The following is a 14,459-nucleotide window of genomic DNA, read 5'->3' on the forward strand; positions in this document are numbered from 1 at the left end:
CTGTGCTCAGTGTTGGATGTAGGTGCATTCATTTTGGGGAAGGATGAAGGGCACATGGGGATGCTGCCTTGCCCTGTGCCTTCCAGGGATGGGGGTTCATGTTGGCAGCAGACCTGTGGCACCCACTGCGTTGCCTCAATCCTGAGTGGCTTCTGCCCTCCCTGTGGGGCAAGGGGACCCAGGGGAAGCGTCCCTGGCTCCGCACATGCCTCCACCTAGCCAGCCGTGGGCACGGCTCTGCCCCACGCTCACAGAGCTGGTCAGGGACCAGCTGTGGGCTTACTTGGGCTCATGGCAGCCCTTTGCATCCCACCATCGGTAGAAGGTTCCCACGCCGTGCTGTTCCCTCCGGGAGGAACACGCTGACGGCTGGAACACACTGAGGGCTGACCCGATCCCCAGCGCCGGCACCAACACCGTGGAGCAGCAGCCAGTGCTTTCGCTGTCACATACTGTTGCCATGGAAATGATCACACTGTCACATGCTGACATCCTCCCACCCAGGGCACCTGGGCAGCCCCTCTGGCACTTGCTTTGGTGCTGTTGATGCCAGTGGGCAGCCCTGCAGCAGGAGGGAGTGCGGCAAGAACCTCACGGGTGCAGCAGAGACAGGTCTATGGGTGCAGGTAGATCACCCCATTGCAGAGGTGTCTTGTTGATGAGTCCTTCAGCCATTAATTTAGACAAAAGAGGAGAAAATGGAGCTGTGCCCGAAATATGTGCTGGAGGCAGAGCCACTTCCCTCTGGACCAGGATGGCAAAGAAAAAGGGATGGTGTGAAAAGCAAAGACCAAGTGGGGAGATGCTGAGCTCAGCAGAATGACTGAGGGTTCTTCTGGGGTCGTGTCAAAGAGCCAGGATACACCTGCTGTGTATCCCACCTCAGCCATGTACAACAGACCCACAGCCTCCTTGGGCAGGAGCAGAGCCTGGCAAGCACGGACAGCAGCACCGTCAGAGCACCATGGATTTCTCTTCAGCTTCCACTTATTGCCACATGACATTTTGATTAAAACATTGTTTTATGAGGAATTAAGAGGACACAGTAGATGGATTAAAAACCTGCTCATGGACAGATTCCCTAACTGGTCTTGTTAATGGGGAAGCATTAGGAAAAGGGTTGTGCCAAGGAGAGGCCCTGGGGACCAAAACTATTTACTCTTTGCAGCAACAGGCAGTGTGAGGTTGCAAAAAACTTTGCTGGTGTGAGGAAGACTTGATAAATGACAGTGAGGAAGAAGATGGTTTGCTGCAGCATCACAGCCTGAGGTGCCAGGACAAGCACAGTAGAGTAAGCTGCAGTGCAAGGGGTGACACTTGGGGCATTTTTAGGTGGCAGGTTAAGGAGAAATTGTGTGTCCTCCTTCCTGAAACAAGTTTTAACACAGTTCTCTGGGCAGGGCACATTAACCTGTGAGTTTTCTATTTGTCTGAGTTTTTTGCCTTCCTGCAAGCAGTTGCCTTCAGATGCAGGAGAGGAAGTTCCCGTGGAAAACTAGCCCCCATCCCTGCTTTGGGATATCCAGTCTGGCCATGGGCTCTCCGCTCCCCTGACATGACTGTGAATGCAGGGCAAAGGCAGGCTGTGTTGGCCTGGCAGGGATTCATGGGGCTGAGGAAACCTGCAGCAGGTGGTGGCTCAGAGCGGGCATGGCAAGGACTAAACCCAGCCTTGCCCATGGGCTGCAGGGAACTGCACAGGGTGAAGCAGGGGAAGGCAGGATGCTGCCTGCTGGCCCCCACAGGCTCAGCCCCCTGTCTAGCATGGGGCACCCATCAGTTGTGTCCCCAGCAGCGAGGCTGGAAATGACATGCAAAGCTGTGGGGTCAGGTTGGAGTGTGCCAGGGCAGGACCATCATCCCCTGCTTACACTGACACCAGCACTGGCATGATGGCCCCCAATGCATCGCTTGGTGTTTCCCTGCCTCATTGCTTTTGATTTAGCAGTTGCTAGAGAAACTAAAAGTTGCAGTTTGGGGAGCATCTGCATTTTAATTAGTAATTACCAGCAGTGCTGCTCCAGCCCAGCTGTTGCCTGCAGGGTCCCTGCTGCCTCTTAGGGCTGCCCTGCTGGGGTAGCCAGAGATGCCCTCACCCTGCCCGCCCTGCCCTCCTCCCCAGGTTAGCAGGCGAGCAGAGGGTTTGGCACTGACGGTCCCCAGCCAGGGAGGGTGACTTGCTGAGCAGGGCTCCACGTGAATGCACAGGGGTCCCAGTGTCCCAGCTGCAGCCTGAAGGGAAAAGAGCATTGCTGTGGCATCTGCGGCCGCAGCTGGTTAGGTTTGTGCTGCAGCAGCTCCCTCCCTCCCACCCACTCCTGCGGCTCCCTCTACTAATGCCCGCACTTGTCCCTGCTCCTCCACCTGATTAATTCCTTGTGTGTCTCTGTAAGTGCTACTGTGATGCCCAGAGCAGGCAGACCTGCGTGTCCCCTCTGCCTGGGAAGCTGCTTGCCCGGAAGACAGCCTGAGGTAGTCCCAGACACTGCAGTCACCTTCCTTGCTCCCCTCTGGGTTGATGCCTGACGTCCCCACGTGAACCCTCCAACCCATGCCAGATTAGCCCCTGCAATTCCTGCCCCATGGCCCCAGGACCTGGAAGGTGGGTGCAGGGGCCAAGGGCAGGGCCCCCCTGCAGAGCTCTGCTCCTGGCTGCTCCCGTTCCCTCCCCGGCTCACTGGGCCAGCGGTTCATTTTAACAAGGCTTTTAAGCTTAAGTGCTGCTTGACATGACTGGGAGAAATTGATATTTTGAGAATGAGCTTGCGAGGGGCCATGAATAATTCACGCCGGGGCGGTTCCGTTCCCATAAACAGGCTGCTAAAAAAGCCAAACCCAGCGCTTAACATGGAAACCAGTTTCCATCCTGCAAAGCCCCAGACCCCGGCTCAGCCTCCACTGAATCTTTCATCTCTAGAAAGGGGTTCCCACACGGCAGCAGCAGCAGTGAGGGAAGCTGGCCCCTGCACCCTTTCCAGAGCATTCTGGCATGGCATTGGCTCCTCACACTGGATGAGCAGCATTGCCCAGGGGAACCCTTCTGGGGGCACTGGTGCCAGTGGCACTGAGGCCATGTGAGCCAGTGGTCAGCAGCACTTCACCAGCCTCACTGGCCTGGCTTGACCGCTTTCTTTCATTAGGTGCCTTGTTAAGGGTGACCTGTGGGGCTGAGGGCAGGGAGCCCCCACTGCAATGAGGACAAGCAGATGAAACCTGTCAGACCCACACCTGGGGTGGCTATGGGAACAGGGAATGGACACCTCCAACCCCAGGGCAGGCAGCAGGGTACACGACCTGGCTGGGGGCACAGGACAAGGAGCTGAGGAGTGGAAATGGGCTCAGGCCTTCTGACAAACATTCATCTGTTCATCTGAGGATGTCCCCATGGAGACCTGCATCCCCCAGGACTTGGAGGGCTTGGGCTCTCTCTCTCTGAGCACACTGGGAGGATGAGCACCCAGGAGGGCACAGCACCGCCAGGCTGGAGCACAGCACTGGCAAAGGAAAGATGGGTTTGAACTGGCCATGAATGAATTTAGGCTGGAAATTAGAAGCAGGGTCCTCACTGCCAGAGCAGCCAGCCCCAGTGTGGGCCCAGGATGGGACAGTCCAGGACATGAGCTCAAGCCAGGCTGGAGAGAGAGCCAAGGGAGGGACACAGGGAGGGAGGAATGGACGGATGGATGGATGGATGGATGGATGGATGCTAGCAAGATCACAGGCGCCAGGCATGGAGCCATTCCCAGGTCCACGTGCCCTTCCTCCTGGGTGTGCCCACCCCAAGCCAGCAAGGCCAATCTCCCAAGACCGTTGTCCTCTATGCAACCCGGGAGCATCCCCCACCTGCCCCAGTGCTGCTGCAGGCTGGGACTCCCTTTCCCCCAGAGGGGACAGGACAGGATCACCTGCTGCTCCCATCCCTTGCATTGGGAAATGTCTCCACGATTGCACTCCCAGCGTCGAGCTGGCAGCCCTGGTGTGCCAGAGCCACTGCGCGGTGACAGCAGCGTCTGTTTGCTGCCACCGAGGATCCCTCTCTCTCCGGCTGCTCATTACTGGACACCTTCCAAGTGACAGGGCTGGATGACACTAATCTGGCTGGTTTCACAGCTAGAGCCCACGTTGGTGTTGGGCTCACGGGCTGCCCCACAGTAGCTCTGCCAGGGAACTGGAAGCTGCCCAGGTTTGCACAGGGATCCCGAAGCATCCCGGGGAGGAGGGACCCAGGGAAGCAAACATTGCGGCCACAGCCAAGCTGTCATGACCATGACCACCAGCACTGAGGGCCACTTGCAGTGAGCTCAGGAAGACAGCTTTCCCTACGCTCCAGCCTGCAGGAAAGGTGGACACCCTGTAGCCCAGCTGTCCCCATCCCTGGGCTGCACAGCAGCTGTTCAGGGTTACCCTGGCAAGTGCCGCCATTCTCACAGATGCTGGTCCTGTCCAGTGAAGACCCCCAGGGACCAGGTTGCTGATGGCTTGAGGGGGGTGATGGTGCATGATAGGGGAGATGCAGCCCACACTGGGGCCTGGGGGTGCTCAGTAAGAGGGGAGAGGGACAGCACAGGCATCTGGCCCCTCTGCAGGCACCTACAGCTGTGGCTGCAACAGGAGCTTTGCAGCCCCTACACCATCCCATGTGGGCTGGCAGGAGCCCAGCAGGGACTCAGCCTGCCTCAGGCTGGATGTGCAGTGAGGGGGCAGAGAAAACCGCCAGTCCTCCAGCAGCACCCATCACCTTGGGGACAAGGACCCCCGAAGGCACTGAGGGCCAAACCAGGAGTGCAGGGGGTGACACAGCACCCTGTCCCCAGGGAGCACGGCGGGAGCCTCACGCCGGCGCCTCGGCACGGAGCCGTGTGGTGATTAGCGAGGAAGAGCCCTGCAGCCCTGCCTCTGTGCGGGGAGAATTAGCCGTAATAAGTCATGATCATCCCCTGATGACGAGCACTTAATGTGTGCCGGTTCTGCTATCAAAGTGCCTCTTAAACCCCAATCGCCCTGTCGATAGCGATGGCAGTGGCTGATGGATCCCTGGTCGCCCGTCCGCCCGGCCAGGTCGCTCCCAGCATGCCACAGGCAGGAGCATCGATTTCCCACAACTGCAAAGAGGCAAATATTTGAAAAGTGATAAATAATGGGAGCTGCTGTCTCGGCTGTGCACGTCAGCACCCGGGATTAAGGCAACGAGGTGAGACTGCCCAATTAAATCCCAATGAAAATGGCTGCAAATTCAATTTTTCCCCTCGCCCATATCCATCCCAAGGGCCTGGGGGGGGCTGATAACACAGGGGTCATCGATTGGCACTGCTGGGAAGAAATCTCTCTGAATTCAATTAGTTGGGAAAACACAAGGGGCATCGCAGGGAGCGGGGTTGAACCTGTGTACCTTGGCCATACCCCAGGGCATGGAGCACCAAGCACCTGCTGCAAGTCACCAGAGGGCCACTGGACACCGTGGTGACAGCACCCATGGGTGCCCACACCACCCTGGAGAGATGGGGGAGAAACACTGTGCAATGGTGTTTCTCTTGGATTGAAATCTTGGGGGGGGTCACTCCTAGTCAGGCACCCAACCAGCATCTGCAGGACATGGTAGCAGGCCTGTGGAGGAATCAAACATTCTGCTCCCTCTGTGGCACTGATGGCGACCGATGGGGAACAGCTTGTGTGAGGCAAACTGTGCCCCTGGGCAGTGCCTGGCCTGCACTGACCTGCACGGAGCAGGGCTGGCCCCGGCGGGGACGGGGCTGTGGGTGTTCAGCAGGTCCCAACGGGGAGAGGAGCTGGGATGCCAGGGCTGGGGGCTACAGCTGCTCCCCAGCCCCTTCTTCCAGGGCTCCAGTGCAGAGGGATGACCCTGCCGGGATGAACAGCCATTATGTCTCATCACCTTGGAAACCGAGCAGCAGCTCTGAGGAGCCTCTCCACCTCCTCCTTCTCCTCCTCTTTGTAGGTGAGCCCCATGAGAAGAGGCCAGAGAGATTTGGGGATTTGGGGCTGGGGACAAGCCCAGGCTGTGCTGCTGAGTGCCGGCATGGCAGCTGCCTGTCCCCACCAGCCACCAGGCACACTGCTACCTGCTGCCTTGCTCGGTTTCTCCTCCCTGTGCGTGAGAAGTCCCCCAGTAAGGTGCATGGTGCTAAAATTAGCGTGAGCAGTGGAGGAGTCCCACTGCTGTCCCCACATTGGAGGCACATGATGTGTATTCCAGCCAGTCCCTGCCACTGTGAAAAACAGGCTCATGGTGGTGGGCAGAGAAAAGCCCCTCCAGCTCCAGAGCAGGGCCATCCGGCTCGCTGGGCTGTGGAGATGGGGTTGCTGGGGCTGTGGAAGCAGGTGCCGGGGTTCATGGGGGGCTGGCAGTACCCTTACTGCCCCACTCTTTGCCACATTCCCTGGGGTGGCAGCCTGGGCTCCCCCTGCACCAGTGGGACAGGAGCCTCAAGGCTGGCAGCGGGGGGCTGGGGGTGGCAGGATGAGAGCTATTGGGGCAGAGGGACCCAAGGCAAGAGGGTCTCCCCAGACTGCCAGCACACCTCTCCTCTGTGACAAGCAAAGCCCCTGCACGGATCACGGCCACTGGCCAGCAGCCTTGACCCAGGGTGAGCAGGGACCCCTCTTCTGCTCTCCGGGGGTGAGCGCTGGGGTGGGGCGCTTGCCCGGGCAGGGATGGCAGGACGGGGCTGGGAGCCGCTGGGGCAGGTGTGGGCTGCTCTGCCTCGAGGAAGGTGCTTTTTCCAGGTGCAAGCACAGCTGGGACCGGCTCGGCACTGCCCCTGAGCAGCGGCTGCCGCCGGCCGGGCCGGGCTGCCCTGGGGTGAGAGGCGGCGGTCGGGCTGTGCCCTCATGGTGGCCTTTCCCCGGGTGACATCCGAGTGCTGTGGGGAGCAGGAGCACAGCCTGCTGGCTGCCGGCTGCACGGCCCGGCCCCTGACTGCTGCCTGCCTTCCGGCGGGAGCGGGACCCACGCAGGGCATCGCTGTAGTTCCAAACACAGCATCCTCGTGGTCCCACGCAGGACATCCCTATAGTCCCAAACACAGCATCCCCGTGGCCCCACGCAGGGGATCCCCACAGCCCAACCTGCCTGCTGCATCCCTACCAGAGCACCGGTGCCCCCAGCCCCAGCAGGAGCCCAGAGCATCCCCAGCGGTGAGGCACGCCGAACCTCCCACTCGATGGTGGGTGAAGGGCTGGGGGCCCAGCTGGCTCAGAGGACAGGATCCCCTTGCAGCAAGGGTGACAATGGCTCCATTCTGAGAGTGCAGCAGGAACGGTGACACACAGCTGGGGCTTGCTAACAGCGGCGGCAGAGTGTGCCGGCATGGGGCCACCATGGCCTCAGCTGGGAGGGAGCAGGGTCAAGGCAGGTCTCTGCCTCCCACTGCCATTTGCCTCATTGCCCTCCAGCCCTGCAGGACTGCGTTGCCTGGTAACCTCCCTCCTCCTCCTCCTTCTACTCTTCCTCCTCCTTCTTCTCCTCCTCCTGCCTGCAGCCCAGTGTGAATGTCTTATAAGGCTGAACAGGACTGGGGGTGGGGGGACAGTGTTGTTGGGGAGTCCTTCAGCCCCAGTTCTGGTGCAGGCTTACCTGGCACAACAGTTAGGGGTCACAATGCAGTGCAGAGTCTCCCCCAGAGCATTTGTGGGTGGGTAAAGCAGGCCCATACAGGACCCATGGCACGGGCAGGTGGTGGCTGACATGTCCCTCCTACTGCGTGTGCCCCATACACACACTTCTGCTGAGCCCACAGAAGCAAGCAGAGCCCTTTCAGCTGGGTTTTCCCTTCCTGCCTGCAACGTCCTGGAGCAGCTCCACACCCCAAAGCTCCTGGGGCCTGGTCTGAGACTTGATATTCTGCCCGCTCCCCTACACACATTGGCAATTAGATCATAATTGTAATATTTGCATATTCATAACAGCTGAAATTAATCGCATTTGCATAACGGTAATGAAAGGGACTTCATTAATTACTGCTTTTTTTCTGGGGATTTTGCATGTAAGTGGATTCCATTAGGCAGGTTGAGCTGTGGTGGGTGCAGCGGTGGATGGGAGCCGAGTTACCGGACTGGGATGGAGCTGTGAGGAACGATGGCATCACTGCCACCTTGCCTGCTCCAATCCACTGTGCTGGGCTCAGCCATGGTGTGGGAGCTTGGGCAGTGGCTTCCTACCCATGCCAAGACCCAGTGGCTTCCCCCTGTCCTGCTGACCTCACACTTGCCCCAGGCAGCCCCCTACAGACAAAGTGTATGGAGAGAGCTGGGCAGGTTCATGGTAGACAGGAGACCCTCATCCTGCTCCAGGGTGATGCCCAGGGAGAGCTGGGCAGTGGGGCCAGCCAGTGTGAGCAGATGGCTCCCACTGCATCACCTGCCACTGCAGGGCCCTTCCCAAGGGATGCACCATCTTGGAGCCCCACAGCACAGCCCCAGCCTGCCCTGCACTTGGCCAGCACAGCTCCCTGCTGGCTGGGATGGAGGAGTAGGCAGAGGACCAGGCAGGGGGAACAGGGATTTGCTGGCATAGCCATGCCAGAGCCAGGCAGGAGAGATACCCTGGCCCAGGGAGCTGTGGTGACCACAGGCAGTGGCCCCCGGGTGATTCCGCAGCATGAGCCCACTCAGGGCTGGCAGTGACCTGGCACTTTCCTGTCAACCTTGTCCCCTCACTCTACCTGTTCTCTTGGCAGTTTGTGGTGCCTGGGAGGCTCTGCTGGCACTGTCCCTAGGGCTGCTGGGAGCAGCGAGTGTGAGTTGGCAGTCGGCAAATGCAGGTGAGAAAAGTCTCAGTGAAGCTCTTGGTGGCTGGCAGAGACAGGATATACTGATTGGAGCAATCAGAGGGACAACAAACACTGACCAACAGCCCGGTCTGGGAGCAGGAGAAAGACAAAGAAGCTGCAGCATCCCTCTGTCTGTCCCCGGAGGCTGAACACCTTCTGCTTCCCAGCCCACCTGTCTGCATGGCCAGTTCAGCCCCTGCCAACAGCAGCTGAAATAATAAACATGCACCAGGTTTGGGTGAAGCAGCTCCGGATTGGTGCCGGGAGGTGGCAGTTTCAGTTTGGCCCTGGCCATGCCCTGCATGTGGACAGCCCGGCTCGGCTCCGGGAGAATGCTCCAGCCACGGGGCAACTTCTCTGCTCCGGCCGGGGAAAGGCTTTCCCGGGAGATGGAGCTCGTTGCCTCCTTATTGATGACTCTTTCCCCTCTTGCACGTCTGGGGAAGAGACCTGCGGAATAAATCAGTGCAAGAGACAGATTATGGCAGCTAAAGACTCCAAATGAGATGATAATTGCCGTGGTAATGACAGCGAAGACCTGATGCTGCCGATAAGGAAACATCTCTTACGCTCTTGGCTGGTGCCCGGCCAGGGGTTTGGCACAGGCGCATGGCAAGGGCTGTCCCCAAGGATACCAGGGCCAGCATCGCTGCCCTCCCTATGCCCAGGGTGGGTGTCTACGGCAGGGGTGGCCGGTGCTGGTCCCCGCAGCGGCAGCGGTGGGTGTGCTGGGGGCCAGGCGAGGGGCCCGAGGCGGGCAGCCCTGGTGGGGCCGTTTGTCTGGTTCTCCCGCCGGCTGCATGTCAGCTCTAATTAGGCAAACTTCTGTATTCATTGCGAGCCCAGCCAGTGGAGAATTCCACAATTGAATTTTAATGCCCTAAAAACACATTACAATCAGCCTGATTAATTAAGAGATGGCTTAACACGGTGACCGGGCTGCAGTGGACCATGCTGGGGAGGGGGGCCACATGGGCCGGCTCCTGCACCCCACGGCGTGGGGCACAGGGTTGGAGTGTGCCAGGGCTGGCAGAGCTGGGTCTGGTCACTGAGCCTCGTGGGGCTGTGGGAGGGGGTGGGAGCCACGGACTGGTTGTGCCCTGGAGATGCAGGGCTGCATGGGATCCCTGCACCTCCAGGAAGGGGATGGCTGAACCCAGCCCGGCTCAGCCAGATGGGCAGCAGTGGGAGCATCCCCTTCCCTCCCTGAGCCCTGCTGTCCCCCAACAGGTTGGCTACTGGGGCCCTGCCGAGTGCCTGTTCCCTGTGTCCCCACCATGTCCCCACTCTGGGCATGGGGACCGACAGGCCATTGCCATGAGCAGGGCACTCTCGGGTGAAACGTGCTTACTTTTGCTTGTGAGTGAACCACGAGCTGGGAGGCTCCTATTAATAACTAATAACTATTATTAACTAATAACTAATATGCACTATTAATAACTAATGACGAGCTGGGAGGTTCCAGTTAATTTGTCTCTGTAGTGATTCCCTTGGGTGCTGGTGATGCTGGCTAATGGGCTACCACTTCCCTCAAGGCAGCTCTGCTCCTGCTCCCCAAGCCACCACTTGCTATCACTGTGCCCAGCCCAGGCTGTGTCCCTAGACATGTCACTGCTTGGGGCGGCCTCACCAGCCCACCCAGACACTGTGGGGTGAAGCATCCCCAGGGGAACCCTTCCCCTGCATCCCACCCTGGGTGCTGGGTGGTGGGAGTGATCCCTGCAGACCCTTGCTGGGTTGAATTCCACAGGGTGTCCCTGGTCAGGGAGACAATTTCGCCAAAGCCCATCCTGCTGCAGTGTAATGAATGGAAAAGGGAGGAATCCATAAGCATGGTGTAAAGGAGAGGGTGTAACCAGCAGGACATAAATCACAAAGAAAGTGATAAAGGGAGCCTCTCGACAGGAGGGGCTGGCAGCAGAGGGAAGGATGGTGACAGCATCATGAGGCCAAAAGAAATTCTGGCATAGCAATAAATCCTGGAGCGGCTGGAGCTGCTCGGGCACTAATGATCAGGCAAAAACACCAGCCACGTTTAACAAATATTTCTGCCCTGTATTTGGAGAGAAGCAGGACGACAAGCTTGAATTGTACAAGAGTGATGAAACCATCTATTAATTACTGCCGGGAATGTTAAACAACATCTGCCAGCTCAGCGGGCCCAGGCACCGCCCGCCCTGGCCTCCTCCAAGAACTGGAGGAGAATTTGGCCTCCTCATTAATTTCCTGTGAAATCTTGGAATAACAAGAAAATCCTGGCCGGCTGATGGAGGGCCCACCCATGCTGGGAGTGGCAGGGAAACAGGGGTGCTCAGTCCTCATTTTGACTCTGCTGGGATTTATATCACATTCCCACCCAGTCAGATTCTCCCTGGTGAAGAACAGCCATAAATTGGCAAAGGTTGAGCATTTGTTTTCCATAACATGGTGTATAGATTTTCTTTTACACAAGCGTTTTTGGAGGCTGTAAGAAAGCGAGGTCTGAGAGGGGCAACAAGCTCCTTAAGGCATCTCTCATCACAGCTTTGGGAGGGACTGCCATCTTCCCCTGCATCTCCCATGTGCAGTGCAGTGCCTGGAACCAGAAAAATGGAGGGGATGGAGGGACAGAATGGAGAGAGGGTTAGGGGGATGGAGGGGATGAGATATGGAGGGGATGGAGGGACAGAGGGGAAGGAGTGGAGAAGAAAGAAGAAATAGAAGAAGACAAACATGAAGAAGAGGAGGAGGAGGAACAAGAGGAGGGAGAGGAGGAGAAAGGGAGTCCCATCAGGAGAGGAGAACCCTACAGCACCAGGGCAAGCCCCAGCTGTGGCACAGCCCTGCTGCACCCCATTATTAGCAGTCCAGGCAGCTCCTTCATTTTAGGAGGTGTAAGTCACCTCCTCCATTGAGGTGCCTGAGCAGCAAAGGTGGCTGCGAAGGGCACAGCAGACTTCAACAGCAGCAAAACAGGTGGCTCAGCAGCAGAAAGACACTAATTAACAAATTAACTCTGCACAGTATGCACGGACCTGAGAAGTGGAGAAGGACCTGACAGAGTGACGATCCCACCAAGAAGTCCCCAGATGGCACCAGGGCTGGTGCCTCCCTTTCGTGCCAGGCTCTTGAGCCAAACCCCCACTGGTGCCCAGGGCCACGGAAACAGGGAGGTCCAAGAAATTCAGGTTGGATTCTGGGCAAGAAGAGCTGGGATACAGGTGCAGCTGGCCAGGTCACATCACTCAGCAAAGCCTGCCCCAACACAGGGGAGCTGGGAGGGACCCCCAGCAGGGGCCGGGGGTGACAGGGTTGGGGGCATGGCCATTGAGGGGACACACTGGCTGTGGGGACACAGGTGGGGAGGCATGGCTGGGTTGAAGCTGGATCCTGCTAGAGAGGCTTTTCATCTCTTGGTCCCTAAGCATCCCGAGGGGATGGGTTTAAGGAAGACTGTCTGGTGAAAAATCAAGAGATTTAATACAAGCAGCTGCCTCTGCAAGATGCTGGGACACATGTGGATTATTTTTCCCAGCCTTCTTCTACACAAAAAGAGGCTAGAATTTACTCCCTATAAAAGCCCAAACCCAAACCAGGTTGCAAAATATTGGAGTGCTTTAAGACCAGAATAAAGCTTGGGAGGAAGGGATGCCTGGAGTGCTCCCTCCCAGCCCCAGCCCTGGATTGCCTCGCACAGCCACAGGGCGCAGAGGGATGGGACAGGTTTGGAGGTGCCCAGGAGGGACAGGGGTAACAAGTGTCAGTAGGACGGTGCCACACAGCCACCCCAGCCCATGGCACCTCATTCCTCATGGCCCCCCGAGGTTCCAGCTGAGCCACTGGGGAGCCTGGGACAGGTAGTTAAAATACAGAAATGTCAACTTAAATTAAAACGTTTCATAAAGGAGAGAGATAAAACCTTCCCTGCAGCACGATGTGCTGAGGGATTTATGGTACAGGGAGGACTGGTGCCCCCACTTCAGTGGGGTCTTGGTGGGGGGCTGGCTCAGCTGCTGCTGTTGGCACTGTGTGGCACCCAAGGCACCGTGCTGGGCTGCTGGAGCACCCACCACCTCCCCACCCTGGCCATCACAGAGGCCAGAGCTGGGTCTGCAACGAAATGTCAGCTCGATAATAAAATGTGCAGGAGCTACGTTTTCTTTGGGCCAATAAAACTGCAGCAGCAGGGACGCTTGGTACTGAGCTGCCCTCCCACACCAGCTCGGCCCCCTCCTCATCTCTCTGGGGGACATGGGTGCCTGTCTGACCCCACGCTCATTGTACCATATCCCCAAACAGCGGGTGCCGGGCACAGGCCCCAGAGCTGCAAGTGCCACAGCGGGGAGTAAATCCACTGCGTCCTGTCAAGGTAAAGTGACAAAACACTGTCCTGCAATGCAGGAACCACAGTTATAACAAGAGAAAATCAATGCAATATATTACCAGGGATATAAAGACGCCATTAATGCTTCAGCACTGGGCCCAGCAGCTTCACCTGCCATCAGCAGGGCAGGTTTGCGTGAAGACTCCCCACGTTCCCATCTGGCTGCTGGGGTCACCCACATGCTGGGGCTCAGCCCTGTGTTTATTCACTGACACCCTCTCAGCAAAGCTTTCCTGCTCCACCCACCGAATCCTGGGCTTTGACTCTGCCAGGTGCCTGGGCTGTGCTGGAGATCCGGCCAGGACTGCCAGGGCCGGAGTGGTGCGTGGCCTCAGCAAGCACCTTTCTGAGGTGCAAGGATCCAGTGAAGCTGCAGCCCCAGGCCAGGCAGGTGCCACTCCTCTTTCTGGGGCTCCCCATGCCTGCACAGCTCTGCCACCCACCCACCTGCACTCAGGCACCTCCTGGGAACGACAACCCCCATGCACCACAGAGGGAACCTGCAGGACACCTATAAGGTGCAGTGCTCCCCTGGCATGGTGGCTGCAGGCAGGAGAAGTCTGCATCCTGGGGACATGCACTGGGGACACACGTGTTAGGAACATGGATACCACTCCCTACGATGGACAGTTTGGATTATTACTCAGAAGTTGAGCCAAGCCTTTTCTAATTGATTAATCAATAGCTTTAATTGAGTTGAGACTGTAGTGGGTAACTTCATCACTGCTTTCCTCTTGGCTGGCACTGCCCTGACCTCCCACCAAAAACCTGTTGCTGTGGCTGGCCTCTGCCCAGCCATGCTCTCCCAAAGAGAGCACTCCAAACACTGCGAATTCCTGGGGCTTGCAGTTGGCTGGGGCTGCAGAGGGCTTCTGCAGCAGTCACAGAGGAGCCGGACCATACAGGGCAGGCAGGATGAGCAGGGTGAGTCCAAGGGGCTGCAAAATGTCCACGGCTCACGGTGCCCGTTCTGCCAGCCACGGCACAGCCCCTGGGCATGGGCCGGACCCGGCACACACCCCACCCGTGCCGCCTGCGAATGCGCCGGGAGGCACACGGAGCACCGGGATGGGGAGTGGGAACACGGGGATGAGTACAGACTCCCGCACGCCGGAGCCACAGCTCTGCAGGAGTGGAGATGAACGTTTTATGGTAAAATATGCAGAACATGGGACAAAGGAGAGAGCGTTTCTTGCATAATGAGACACTGTCAGAGACAAGCTCCCCAGGAAACCAATTAACAGGGCGCTCTGCGTGTGTCGGGCCAACACTTGGCAAAAACACCTCTCCCGGAGCGGGCGCGGGCC

Source organism: Manacus vitellinus, unplaced genomic scaffold (assembly GCF_001715985.3).
Source record: "Manacus vitellinus isolate BGI_N305 unplaced genomic scaffold, ASM171598v3 scaffold_21_pilon, whole genome shotgun sequence".
In the NCBI taxonomy this organism is placed as follows: domain Eukaryota; kingdom Metazoa; phylum Chordata; class Aves; order Passeriformes; family Pipridae; genus Manacus; species Manacus vitellinus.